This window comes from Columba livia, assembly GCF_036013475.1.
Source record: "Columba livia isolate bColLiv1 breed racing homer chromosome W unlocalized genomic scaffold, bColLiv1.pat.W.v2 SUPER_W_unloc_5, whole genome shotgun sequence".
NCBI lineage: Eukaryota > Metazoa > Chordata > Aves > Columbiformes > Columbidae > Columba > Columba livia.
The window spans coordinates 2,080,745-2,094,264 of NW_027043000.1; positions in this window are offsets into that span (position 1 = coordinate 2,080,745).

A 13,520-nucleotide genomic window follows, 5' to 3' on the forward strand; every position below is an offset into this window, starting at 1 on the left:
CTGACACCACAGGCTAACTCACCTTCTTACTGCATTCAGTTCACCTCCTCTGTCACTTTTTGGTGTGCATCATCATCTTCTTCTTCTGAAAAAGATCATTCAACAAGTACGGTACGTGAATGTGGAAAATATAGAGGTAAAAATACGGTAGCTGTACCAATAAAAAACTGGCGAATATACAGGTAAAAAATGGCAGCTGCACAGCTTAAAATGTGAAGAACACACAGGTAAAACACGGTAGCTGCATGGCTAAAATTTTGGCAAATATACAGGAAATATATGGTAAACCCACTGCTAAAAATGTGAAAACATACAGGTAAAATACGTTACCTGCACCGCAAAATATGTGGCAGGTATACAGGCAATATACGGTACCTACACTGCTAAAAATTTCACGAAGATAGAGGTAAAATACAGTACATGAACCACTGAAATTGTGGCGAATATACAGGTAAAATACGGTAGTTGCACAGCTAAAAGTGTGATGAATATACAGGAAAAATATGGTAGCTTTAGCACTAAAAATGTGAATATGTACAGGTAATATACAGTAGATGCACCGCTAAAAATTTGGTGAATATATGGGAAAAATACGGTAGTTACACATCTGAAAATATGGTGAATATACAAGCAAAATATGGTAGCTGCACCGCTAAAGCTGTGACGAATATACAGTTAATATACGACAGCTGCACCGCTAAAAACGTGGCAACTGTACAGGTAATATACTGTACACGCACTACTAAAAATGCGGTGAACGTACGGGCAAAATACTGTAGCTGCAAGAATACAAACAGTGGCGAATATACAGGTAAGATATGGTAGCTGCACCACTAAAACTGTGATGAATATACAGGTAAAATACACTACTTCCACCGATAAAAACATGGAGAATATACTAGTAAAATATAGGACACGCACTACAAAAAAAGTGGCAAACATACAGGTAAAATACAGTAGCTGTACCAATTAAAAACTGGCAAATATAGTGGTAAAATACGGTAGGTGCACCGCTGGAAATGTGGCGAATACACAGGTAAAATAGGGTACGTAAACCGCTAAAATTGTGGCGAATATACAGTTAAAATACGGTAGTTACACTGCAAAAGATGTGGTGAATTTACAGGTAAAATACGGTACACGCACTGCTAAAAATGTGGCGAATATTCGAGGCTTGCGAGGGCGAAAACTCATGGACTCCACACAATTCAATATGAATTCAAGCGAAGCCATTTATTACAGAAACAAGCCTCCTTATATATGCAGTTATTTCCTGATCACGCGTCCACGCTCCAAGCATGCATTAGCTGATTGAATATTGTCCATGTTCACGAGCTGCCCACGCGCCCGAGTCTCACTGCTAATAGGTCTGTTGATTTACATCTTTTTGAGGCCCTGAGGCCTCACTCCCACAGCAGGTGCTGTTCTTCAGCCTTCGAGCTGCCCTTGAGATTCCTTTGGCTAGTTCAGAAATAAATCTCCATCTAATAGAAACCCATCCACACAACAACCTCAAGAAAATTCCACAAATCTCCCACTATTTCCCCTTTTTGTTTCTGAACCAGCCAGGCCTTGTTTACAATGCGCGGAATCATCTTTGAAATACACTGCAGCATACAACATATGATTAACAAGAATGATTACAGTTACATATAATGTAGCTAAGCCTTACATAATAAGATCAAACAACTACCCACCATTTGTTAAACCCTAATTCTACTATGGCAATCTTATTAACGTGCTGGTTTAGTTTTCTAAAGTACTATGAATAGATCCAGAATGATTAAACAAGTCAATACAACATCTTGCTCTTAAATTCATCACAACCATGTCCTTATGATAACAACAAAAATCTCTAGCAACATGATTTTGAAGGGTAACATGCCTAATACCATCAACATCTACTATTAATTGAGTTAGTATCTCAGAAGTTAGATTAGCCTGTTTAAAAGACCAATAGCTTAACTTTGATATGTTTCCTAAAGCTTTACCAACTGCTAGACTAGGGAGGAGGAGTGCAGTAGATACTATGGTAGGAATGTCTCATAATTTTACCTCATTTTTGCATTGACTATCTAAGTGTAATATCACCCTTTTGGCTCTCCTGCTGTTTGTTCAAATTGCCATTCTCCACAGAAGGTACACCACCTGCTTGCTAATAGGCTTCTAGACCACCAGGTCTGTGAGCATCTATAACACTGAATTAGGATCCATGGTTTACATCTGAAACAGTCCTCACAACTTATCTCCCTCCTGTCCGTCTGCATCCGTCAAGTCTGTGTTGTCTTTATTCAGCCATGGCTTAACCCATTTCGCAGGAATCCACTTTGATCCTTGGCCTGTAATGACACAAACATAACCTTTTCCCCAGGTTATCAATTGATGTGGCCTTTTCCATTTACCATTAACTAGTGATTTGACCATAACTAATGCAGGTTCTTTCTGATTTAGCATGGTTTTGGGTCATACTTGCAAAGTGTTTCATCACAGGGCAAATTTAGGCTGCACCACTTAGATATAAGTGATTCATCACATACAATGCTTTTGACAATTGGGTTTGTGGTGTTTTCCCTACTTCTCCCCCCTTTTTGTTTAAAAAAAAATCCAAAACAGTTCAGAATCAGATGTGTGTGTTGGACCTTGACTACGTACTCAGAATCACAAATCAAATGTAGAGGTTCCTCCTTAAAAAGCTCTAAGTAATGTAAAGCTGCGCCAAGTTCTGCTGATAGGGTTGAAACTTCAATAATTTTTACAGAATGATGCCAATCGTTATCTTCATGCCAGACCACTACAGCTTTATGAGACTTCCCAGAACCATCAACAAAAACTGTGCAAGTATGTAGGATCAGACCCACTACAAGTATGGTCTGTGACCTGATGTTGAAGACTTTCAGGTTCTGCATATATTTACATTTATGCATGCCAAAAGCTGTACTGGTAAAAAAAATCAGCTATTGTAATTGACAAGGACGTAGATTGCAAATAAAAAATCAAAATTAAATTTCACAAACGGAACATGTATGACAAAAGGATCATAGCCTATTAAGACTTAAATTAATTCCCTGCATTTCTTGATCAGAGTAACAATCGGTATATCAGTCTGTTAGCAATCTCATCATACTGTCCCACAATAGCCACAGCTTGTTTCTATGTTGTAGCTATAAATAGAGAAATCTGCAAGTCCAATCGAATACAGTTAGCTTTTAAGGTGGTCATAAATTTATTCCTCAAAGTTTCTAACACCATTTTGGCTGTCATATTTATTGGATATTGTTTTCCCTTACTGGATCGAAGTCCTGTTTCAGATCTATCAGTGTAGTATTTGCTTTATCGAAACATTGGCTGTTAATACTAGTGGAAATACAACATTCAAAATTTCCTTGGAGATTTCTCACTTGCAGCAAGCAGATCTGCACCATCCAAGCAGCTTCTTGTAGGCCATACAACTAAACAGAATTCTCAGAAAGCATTATTTGAGCTTACAAGTTACTTAACAAATCTTGACCCAAGAGAGGTATAGGACTTTCTGGCAACTACAAGAATTCATGTATCAAAACTTTGTTCCAAATTTGGCATTCTATTGGTCTCAAAAAAAAGCCTTTCTTTCATTCTCTCCCATGGCCTCAAAACCTAGTACAGTGAATTTACTGAGAAGTCTCTTACAACTAGTTACCACAGAATAAGTCTATTAAAAAAAAAAAAAAAAAAAAAAAAAGGTTTAATTTCCCAGCTTCATTAGAACTATGGATCCACTGGCAATGCCTTTAAAATTCAACCCTCAGACTCCTTCATGCAGTATGACAGTTCCCTAGCAGTAACATCGCTGGGGAGGGGGGAATAAAACCTCCCTCTTGCCCCCATCTGAGATGGCAGGATCTCCAGCCCAGCATGAAAACAGATCAGTTCGAACTCCACATCAAACCAACCTGGCTCCACTCCACACCCAAATCAGTACCAGTCTGACCCAGAGAAGCACTGAGCACTCTGACCCCCAAAAGCTGACCAGTGTGAAAAGACCGACCTCAGCAAGGAGGTAAAATGATGAGCTCTCTCCCCAGATGTGTCAAAACCTAGGAAAAAAAGACAGAAGCAAAAAGAAACAACACCAACAACCCCTGATTCAAAGCCGAGAAGCAACATGGTGCCACAACAAGGACGGATGACAATACTCCAGGAAAAAAAGAAGAGACAGAGCAGGGGGTTTAAAGCCCCATTTTCCATTTTTTTTTTCTTCTTTGTCTTCTTGCTGCAGTTCGGATGTAGCCAAGGCCACACAGCTGGCGTAATCGCTGGTACGAAGTGGGAGGCTCTGGCAAACTCCTCAATTGCAATGAGCCGAGTTTATCTTGCAGCTTCACACAGGCCTGAAATCCATGTTCAGGCACAGGACTGGGATATGTTGCTTTTTTGTTCTCCCATTTCACTCCAACCATAACATACTACATACACAATTCCAACCAGCTCAAGAGTTTCCACATTCCTCAGCTCCATTTACCTTTTACAATTCACAGATGTCAAAAACCAGTATATTAAGCATCAATCCATTATTCCATTTTCCTAAATCAAAGTTCATATTCTAGCAGCTTTAAAATACAACCTCATACAATACCAAGTTCACACTCATCATAGCATTTAGGTGTTTGGTTGGTTGGTGGTTGTTTTTTCGTTTGTTTGTTTGGTTTTGTTTTTTGTTTTTTTTGGTTTTTTTCAAAGCTGAGTTTAACAATGTAAGTTCTTTTCTGGTCTCAAAATTACTAGATAACAATATAAGCAATTACTCTAATGTGTAAGGATGCATCCTAAGGGGGAGCAAGGTGGAATTTTAGCAGTGGAACCGGTTCCCATTTTGTAATTATCTCCCCAAACAAAATTCTTTTGGTACCAAATAGAAATATGTGGGGATTTTTTACACTGGCAGCATACCTTTGGCACACAACTTTAATGGTTCTGGACAATATGGGAAGAGTTTGCATGTTTCCTCATCTTTTTATTTAAATTACAAACTGCTTCTATCCTGGAGGATTTCAAAACACTTCAGATTTAAAACACAGCTCACTCTTTAAGAGAGCTGCTAACGCTTAGAGGAAAAAGTTGAACATTGGCAGTTAAATAGTATACAGGATATAGTATACACACCCTCGTGGGACAGGGGACAGAACAGGAAGAACAAATGCAAGAAAACTTGTGAGTCAAGATAAAGACAGCTGAGAAAGTGAAGGAAAAAGGGGAACAACAACAACAAACTCTACAAGAACACTGCAAAGGCAATGACTCCCTACCTCCTATAAGCAGAGCTTGCTGAGCAATGGTCAACATGGAAGGAAAAAAAAAACTTCTTCTTCTGCCTAAGTTTTTACTGCTGAGCATGACATTATATGGCATGGAATATCCTTTTGGTCAATTTGGATCAGCTGTCCTGCTGTGTCCTCTCCCAACTTCTTGAACAGCCCCAGCCTACTCATTCTCACTGCGGGGGGTGGGGGGGGGTTGGGGGGGGTAGAGGGGTAGAGAGCAGAGTGGGGTAAAAGAGAAAGCCTCATGTTTGCAAGCACTGTTCAGCAATAGTCACATAATTAATATCTTGCCAACACTGTTTTAACCTCAAACCCAAAACACAGCACCACACGGCTGCTATGAAGAAAGTTAGCTCCATCCCAGCCACACCCAGTACACCAGGAAACTAAACAGCAAAGTCCCATTCTGGCAGAGGACTGATTAGACTGGAACTGATTAAATTACTTCTTCACAAAATTAAACATGCTCTTGAACAACTGAGTTCAGTAAACAAACTTCAGAGAATGAGCAGCCCAGGAAGGGCAGCCTTAGAGCCTGCTCCGATTCCCTTCCAGCAGGCCTGCACCCCATGTTTGGAAATATAGAGCCAAAAAATGTTACTCTGCCCAGTACCACGTTTAGGAGCTTAGCAAAGTATTTGACTTGACGGGGAAGATTTGTGATGGCTTCCTGATGGCCAGCCATGGTTGGTTTGGTTTCTTTTATGTTTTGTATAAACAGAGTTATGAGTGGTTGGGTGTGTTTAATTATTATAAGGTTTGGAAACAGTTGTCCGTTTAACAGACACTCATGCAGGGACTGCCTTCCGTGAAAGAAGAAATTTGTGGCTTTGGTTAGAGTAAAATACCATTTTCTGTCCTACCTTCAGAAGAGCAGGGAAGGCAGGACTCCTCAGAGAGGCGATGGTACATGGCACCTGCTGCAGCACCTGGCCTGTGCTGACTAATTTACCACGATGTTTTCCAGTGATGCTCATGCTCCCTTTACCACAGGCTACCAGCTCTTCCACAGCTACTCCCCTCTCCACACTTCTCAGTCGTTTTTCACAGCCTCTGAATCTCTAATTATATTCACTGAGTTGACACAATCTGAGCTGTGCAAGGGTTTCTGGAAAAGAGCAGTTATTTTATGCTTTCATACTCCCTTGTACAAAGGGAGCAGCGTGCAATCACAAAGAAATGTACTGAAGAGACATGAGTTTGTCATTTCAAGAGTCAATGTGATGTTTTGGCTGTATCTGAAGATCAACATTTACAGAGAATGGATGTGTAAATCACTTTTTTATATGGTTCTTCAGACATTATTTACTATTCCAGATGCCTACATACTCAAAGATATTGACTGTAAGAGTTCAGAGTAGAATAGTAAAAATGATCACTTAGTGCAGATATTTTGATTTATAAAAAAGTGATTAAATGATTAAAGGGATAAAATGCAGCTTGGGGCTGGACCAACTGATGAGCTAGAGTGGGCACAGCCCTCTGCAGATATGAATAAAGACCATAAATAAAACAAGTACATATGGCAGCATACCACGGGGTAAGCAGTGGCACACAGAACTCAGTCCCACAAATTATTCTTCTGTAAGCCAAATTAATCCAAGAGAAGTTGAGGTTAGATCTTCTGTCAATCACTTCTGTGCAGACCTACTCAACAGAATTGAAGAAAATGTGGAGCTTGGACAGAACAGAGGACAAGCTTCTAGCATTACACAGGCACCAAAGGAGTTTTCTTCTTGAAATGCCTGCGTTTCTGCATCATATTAATTAACAATATCATCTTTTATAGCCAAAAAGTGGCACAATGTTCATCGTTTACTTAATCATAAGATTAAAAAGATGCTGGCTGTCTTCACACCCTAAGAAATTTCCTGCTGATGTCAGTATGGCCTTTCCCAGTGGCAGAGCAAGAGTGAGAACCGATTTAAAAGCAAAGCCTCAGAAGTCTGCCTGTGCACTGATGGTGGGACCAGGACATCTTCATCTCTCTGCTGGTACCGTCCAAAACCCACATTTCCTCATGCCGCAGATTGCACAGTTACAGCTTTACAACCTAGCCATCCCCACTCACATGAGGACTGCAAACCACTCCTCACAGTACTCAGTTTACTCGTGACTCCAGAAATAGTTTTAATGATTTATTGAGTATCTTTATGGGAGTAGAACATAAGACAAGGTCCCTTCCAATCCCTACAACAGAGACTTTATCATGCTTTTTTTTTTTTTTTTTTTTTCACAAGTGACTTTATGATACATTTTTTCCCATGGGAATAGCACTTTGTTGAAAGAACTGAATTGTTCATTATCCAATACTTCTTTTTATACTTCTTTAAGTGTGGCACCTCAAGTTTTGTTTATTACAGATCATGTAAACTTTGCCCTGAACAGGTACAGAATTACTTGTTTACTAATAAACTTCCTACTGCTATTCTGACCTATCCCAATATTTGACCATGTTGAAAGTACCACAGAATTTATTTTTCCGGTATTCAGGGGAGTAAAAGTAGTAGTAGTAGTATTCCTCTTTTGCCCATGGGAAAGATTGCAGGGACTTGATTCAAACTACTACATGCGCACCAATTTTGTCAAGTCAATCTGAGCTACACAAAATCTGATTTATTCAGGGTATTTAGAATTATTTTTTTTTTTTTTTGTCGTCATAGAAAGTTTATATATGCTTTTATATATTCAAAGTCTATCTTCCATTAAAGTGAACAGCAAAAGAAAGTCCTGAGAGCTTCTGCAAATTTCCTCCCAGGTGGATATCAAGAAAATAAAGAACATGCAGTTAGGCGATCCTCAGTGATGTTCTGGTTTTTAGATTATTTGTCTTGCATTCATCCCAGTGGGAGAAGAGTGACAAATGCAGGAGTGTGATCTAGTTCATCAAGATTTGTATTACCACACTCATCTTTTCTCATCCTGCTAGCTGAAATCAACACTTTGCTACTCTTGTAAATGTGATTTAACCACTGACCACAGGGGCCCATGCAGTGGTGGCAGAAAAATCGTACCTTGAAAAACAGTAAGTCCTTAGTGCAGAACCAGAAAAAGGGTAAGACCTGCTAAAAACAGGGTGAGGCCTTAATGCAAAACTTGTCAACTGTGTCTCTTGATTTTGTTAAAAACCAAGTTTCTCTTTTAGTGAATTTGCCTGTCAGCTAAAGCTTTCATATTAGCTGCTTTCCCAAAAAGCCAGATACATGTTTTGGTAGACACAGCAATGGAATGTGAGGTCATGGATGAGGATGGATGGATGTACATCTCACAAGGGGGGCAACGAGAAACAGGTGACCAGAAACTGACCAACAGAGTACAACATCCCATTCACGTGAATACTTCATATAAAAGTGGGAGATCACAAGGATCTCGTCCCTTTTTCCTTATGGCTGACATTAGGAGAGGACCTTGCTAGTCGTCCCTGGGAACTGAGGCCTAGTGACAGACTGAACCCAGTTCTGGTTGGCCGCAGAGTCCAGTCCAGGACTTCGGGTGCCAGCCCAACATCTGCCAGAGCAGTTGCCGGGACTTTCAAGATTAGTTTTGTATATTTGGTATTCTTTTCCTCTGTTTTATCAGTAGCATTAGTAAAACATTTTTAATTTTTTCAACTCTCTTCTCTCTGTCCTTCTTTCCCTCCCGATCGCCTGTCCTCAGTGGGAAGGGGGAGAGGGAGGGGCTGAAGGGGGAAGTTGGGGGGAGAGGGGGTAAACAATACATCTGCCAGTTTTATTGTCATCCCGCAATCAAAACCTCGACACTGTGGAAATTTCACAACCACATAATAGTAAGAATGCTTAAAAATGGATGAAAAAAAGTATTTTTCTTTAGTTGTGTAATTTTAAAAAAACACAGTATCACAGTATCACAGTATGTTTGGGATTGGAAGGGACCTCAAAAGATCATCTAGTCCAATCCCCCTGCTGGAGCAGGAACGCCTAGGTGAGGTCGCACAGGAACATGTCCAGGCGCATTTTGAATGTCTCCAGAGAAGGAGACTCTACAACCTCCCTGGGCAGCCTGTTGCACTGCTCTGTCACCCTCACTGAGAAGAAGTTTTTTCTCAAATTTAAGCGGAACCTCTTGTGTTCCAGCTTGATCCCATTACCCCTTGTCCTATCATTGTTTGCCACCGAGAAGAGCCTGGCTCCATCCTCATGGCACTCACCCTTTATATATTTATAAACATTAATAAGGTCCCCCCTTAGTCTCCTCTTCTCCAAGCTAAAGAGACCCAGCTCCCTCAGCCTTTCTTCATAAGGGAGGTGCTCCACTCCCTTAATCATCTTTGTTGCCGTACGCTGGACCCTCTCCAGCAGTTCCCTGTCCTTCTGGAACTGAGGGGCCCAGAACTGGACACAATATTCCAGATGTGGTCTCACCAGGGCGGAGTAGAGGGGAAGGAGGACCTCTCTCGATCTACTAACCACCCCCCTTGTAATACACCCCAGGATGCCATTGGCCTTCCTGGCCACAAGGGCACAGTGCTGGCTCATGGTCATCCTGTTGTCCACCAGGACCCCCAGGTCCCTTTCCCCTACACTGCTCTCTAATATGTAATTTCCCAACCTATACTGGAACCTGGGGTTGTTCCTGCCCAGATGCAGGACTCTACACTTTCCCTTGTTACATTTCATTAGGTTATTCCCCACCCAACTCTCCAGCCTGTCCAGGTCCCGCTGGATGGCAGCACAGCCTTCTGGCGTGTCAGCCACCCCTCCCAGCTTAGTGTCATCAGCAAACTTGCTGATAGTACACTCTATTCCCTCGTCTAAATCGGTAATGAATATATTGAATAATATTGGCCCCAGTACTGACCCCTGAGGCACTCCACTAGATACTGGCCTCCAACTAGACATAAAATAACATTTATTACAACTGAACACATAAAAAGTTAGTAGATAAGTAAAAGTCAGCTTTAGACAAGATGCCATTATGAAGATGCCATTCTGAAATGATGCATCTAAGCCTTTATATCAGTGAAATAGCAAAGGTTTTTGGAATGGGAGGTTCCAGGCAACTCGATGTACTGATAGCAATTTTTAAAAATTAAATCTTTATTTATAGAAAATGGTTGGTTTAGGAATATTGGGAGAGGAATGGGATGATATCAAAAATACCAGTGCCAGCAGACTGGTAATGCTTTTGGTGGTGCCAGTTCCAGCCCTTCTCCTCAGTGGCCTCAGGCCTGCAACCCTTCAGGACCCAATGGAGAACAACCAGAAAGGGCATGAGTCGTGGTGGCCACTTAGAGTCCAGTTTTCCAGCCCTTGTTCCTCTGGCCATTTCTGCGGAACACAACAGGAAGGTTACATTCTGTATTGCTTTGCCCAGAGCTCCCCACTGGGAGCCACAGTTTGATATTAAACCACTAGAGACTGTCCAGAAGAGGGCTGCAAAGTTGTGAAGGGTTTGGAGGGGAAGCTGTATGAGGAGTGGCTAAAGTCACTTGGTTTGTTCAGCCTGGAGGAGACTGAGAGGAGATCTCATGGGGCTACAGCTCCCTCACAAGGGGAGGAGGAGGGGCAGGCGCTGATCTCTTCTCTCTGGTGACCAGTGACAGAACCCGAGGGAATGGCAGGAAGATGTGCCAGGGGAGGTTTAAGTTGGACATTAGGAAAATGTTCTTCCCCCAGAGGGTGGTGGAGCACTGGAACAGGCTCCCCAGGGAGGTGTCACGGCCCCAAGCCTGACAGTGTTCAAGAAGAGACTGGGCAAGGCCCTCAGACACATGGTGTGAACTGTGGGGTTGTCATATGCAGGGACAGGAATTGCACTCTATGATCCTTGTGGATCACAGGACATTCTGTGATTGCCCGGTCCATACCGCTCCCCAGCTGGGGGGCAGCACAGCCTGCAGACCCAGGGAGCCCTGGCTAAGCCTTGCTTAAAACAAACAAACAAAAAACAAAACAAAGTCAAAACAAACAAACAAACAGTTTTACATGAAGTGGCTCATGGTCTTTTTTTAAAATATTGGCCTTTTGCCGACGGCAGGGCACCACCTTGCAGGGAAAGCAGAATTTTCTGGTCTCGGCACCCGCTTTCACAGCGGCCACCCGTGGGGCCCCTGGGCCGCCACGTTCACCCCAGCAGCGTTCCCGCTGGCAGAGCTCTCCTCAGAGCACCCAACCCCACACGGCCCACGACCACTAAGCAGCGGCTACAGCCCGCAGGCGGGCCACGGCTCCAGGACCCACCCGACAGGAGGAGTCCGCGGTCGGGAAACAGCCACAAGGCCGGGGCCGCCACCGCCCCCCAACCCAAGCACAGAGTTCGGCGGGCTGCGCCTGCGCCTGACCCCGCGGCCAATGGGAGCTCATGGTGGGACACTGTTGCTAAGTAGAACAGAGACTTCGCGCCGCGTCCAACCCCCGATTCGCTGCGAGCCCCGTAGCCAATGGGAGGACCTTGAGGCGAACTGGCGGTGAGGAGGGGGTGGGTGCTCGGCAGCTCTAGCAGCCAATCAGAATAAGAAGCGCTCCTGGCCGCGTACTCGGATGGGCTGCGGCGCCTGTGCGAGACCCAGTCAGAGGTGGGGTAGGGGCGGAGGGGGCGAGTCAGTGCGCAATTTGAATTGGCGTGGGGCGGGGTGGGAGCGTCTGACGGCGGTGGAAGTCGGGTTGGGGTCGGGGTGAGCAAACGCTCACGGCTGGGTGCGTGTGTGGAGCGGCCGCTGCCATTCCCGCAGCGCCGCGGAGGAGCCCAGCCCGTGCACCATGGCCCTGGAAGAAGCACCATTTGGGATGGGCCAGGGAAAAAGTAAGTCCCTAGGTTCTCGGGATCTCAGGGGAGGGAGGCCCAAGAGGTCGAAGGGGAGCGACCTACCAGAAATACCCCCAGACAGTCCCTTGGGGGTTATGCTGGAATTTTGGGATGAGGAGAAGTTTACTCAATGTAAGAGTAAAGAGAAAATGATTCAGTATTGTATGGTAGAATGGACTAAGGAGGAAATTAGACCTGATCACATATACTGGCCTATTTTTGGAACTTTTGATGATTGGATGTGTCAGGTTCTAAATTTATATGTAAATGGCAAAGAACCTTTTTGTCAGGAGGAAATGGATTATGCTGCCTGCTGGAGAGGTAGTTCAAAAATTATAGGATTGTATGCTCTCAAGAAAGAAGAGGATGAGAAAAGTCCCTGGGACCCGTTAGAGGCTTTACCTCCGCCGTATCATGGGCAACCCCCATCTCCTGCTGAAAATATCTCTACCGCTACTACAGCTCCAGCCCCTCCTACCTCCCCCCCTTCAAGCAGGACAAGGAGTAAAACTATGAGTCAGGAGGAGCTAGAGGGTGAGAGTGAAGGGAAATTATACCCTCTTAGAGAAGTGCCTATGGGGGGTAATGTAGGGGGCATAGGGTTTGTAACGGCGCCCTTAAACACTGGAGATGTCAGGAATTTCAAAAAGGATATGGGGAAATTATTAGATGATCCAATAGGTGTGTCAGAAGGGCTGGACCAATTTTTAGGCCCCAATATATATACCTGGGAGAAACCTCAGTCTGAGTATTTTATTTACTACAGAAGAAAGGGAAATGATTCAAGTGGCAGGTATGCGAGATTGGGAAAGGAGACACCAACAAGGACCCCAGGGGGACCTAAAATGGCCAACCCAGAGACCTAATTGGAATTCCCAGGACCCACAGGGGAGACAAAATATGATAGATTTAAGGGAAATGGTTATACAAGGTATCCGAGAGGCAGTCCCTCGAGGACAAAATATTAATAAAGCCTTTAATGAGTACCAAAGGCAGGATGAATCCCCCACAGATTGGCTGGAATGACTTAGAAAGAGTATACAGATGTACTCGGGATTAGATCCCGAATCCCCTGTGGGTGCCACATTATTGAAAACTCAGTTTGTAGCTGAATCTTGGGGGGACATAAGAAAGAAATTAGAAAAGATAGATGATTGGCAAGACAGGGGATTACAGGAGCTTCTGAGGGAAGCACAGAAGGTGTATGTGAGAAGGGATGAGGAAAAGCAGAGGGCAAAATCAAAAGTCTTAGTAGCTGCAGTGAGGGAGTGCCAGAAAAAGGAAGATAACATGCCACTTAGGGAAGAACAGAATTCACAGAGAGGGAGAGCAGCCCCAATAAACTGGATGCCTAGGAACAGACCACAGGGAAGGTCAGCCCCAGTAAACAGCGTATCAGTTAACACAGGTCAACGGGAAAGCATTCCTACTTGTTATTATTGTGGGAAAAAGGGGCAT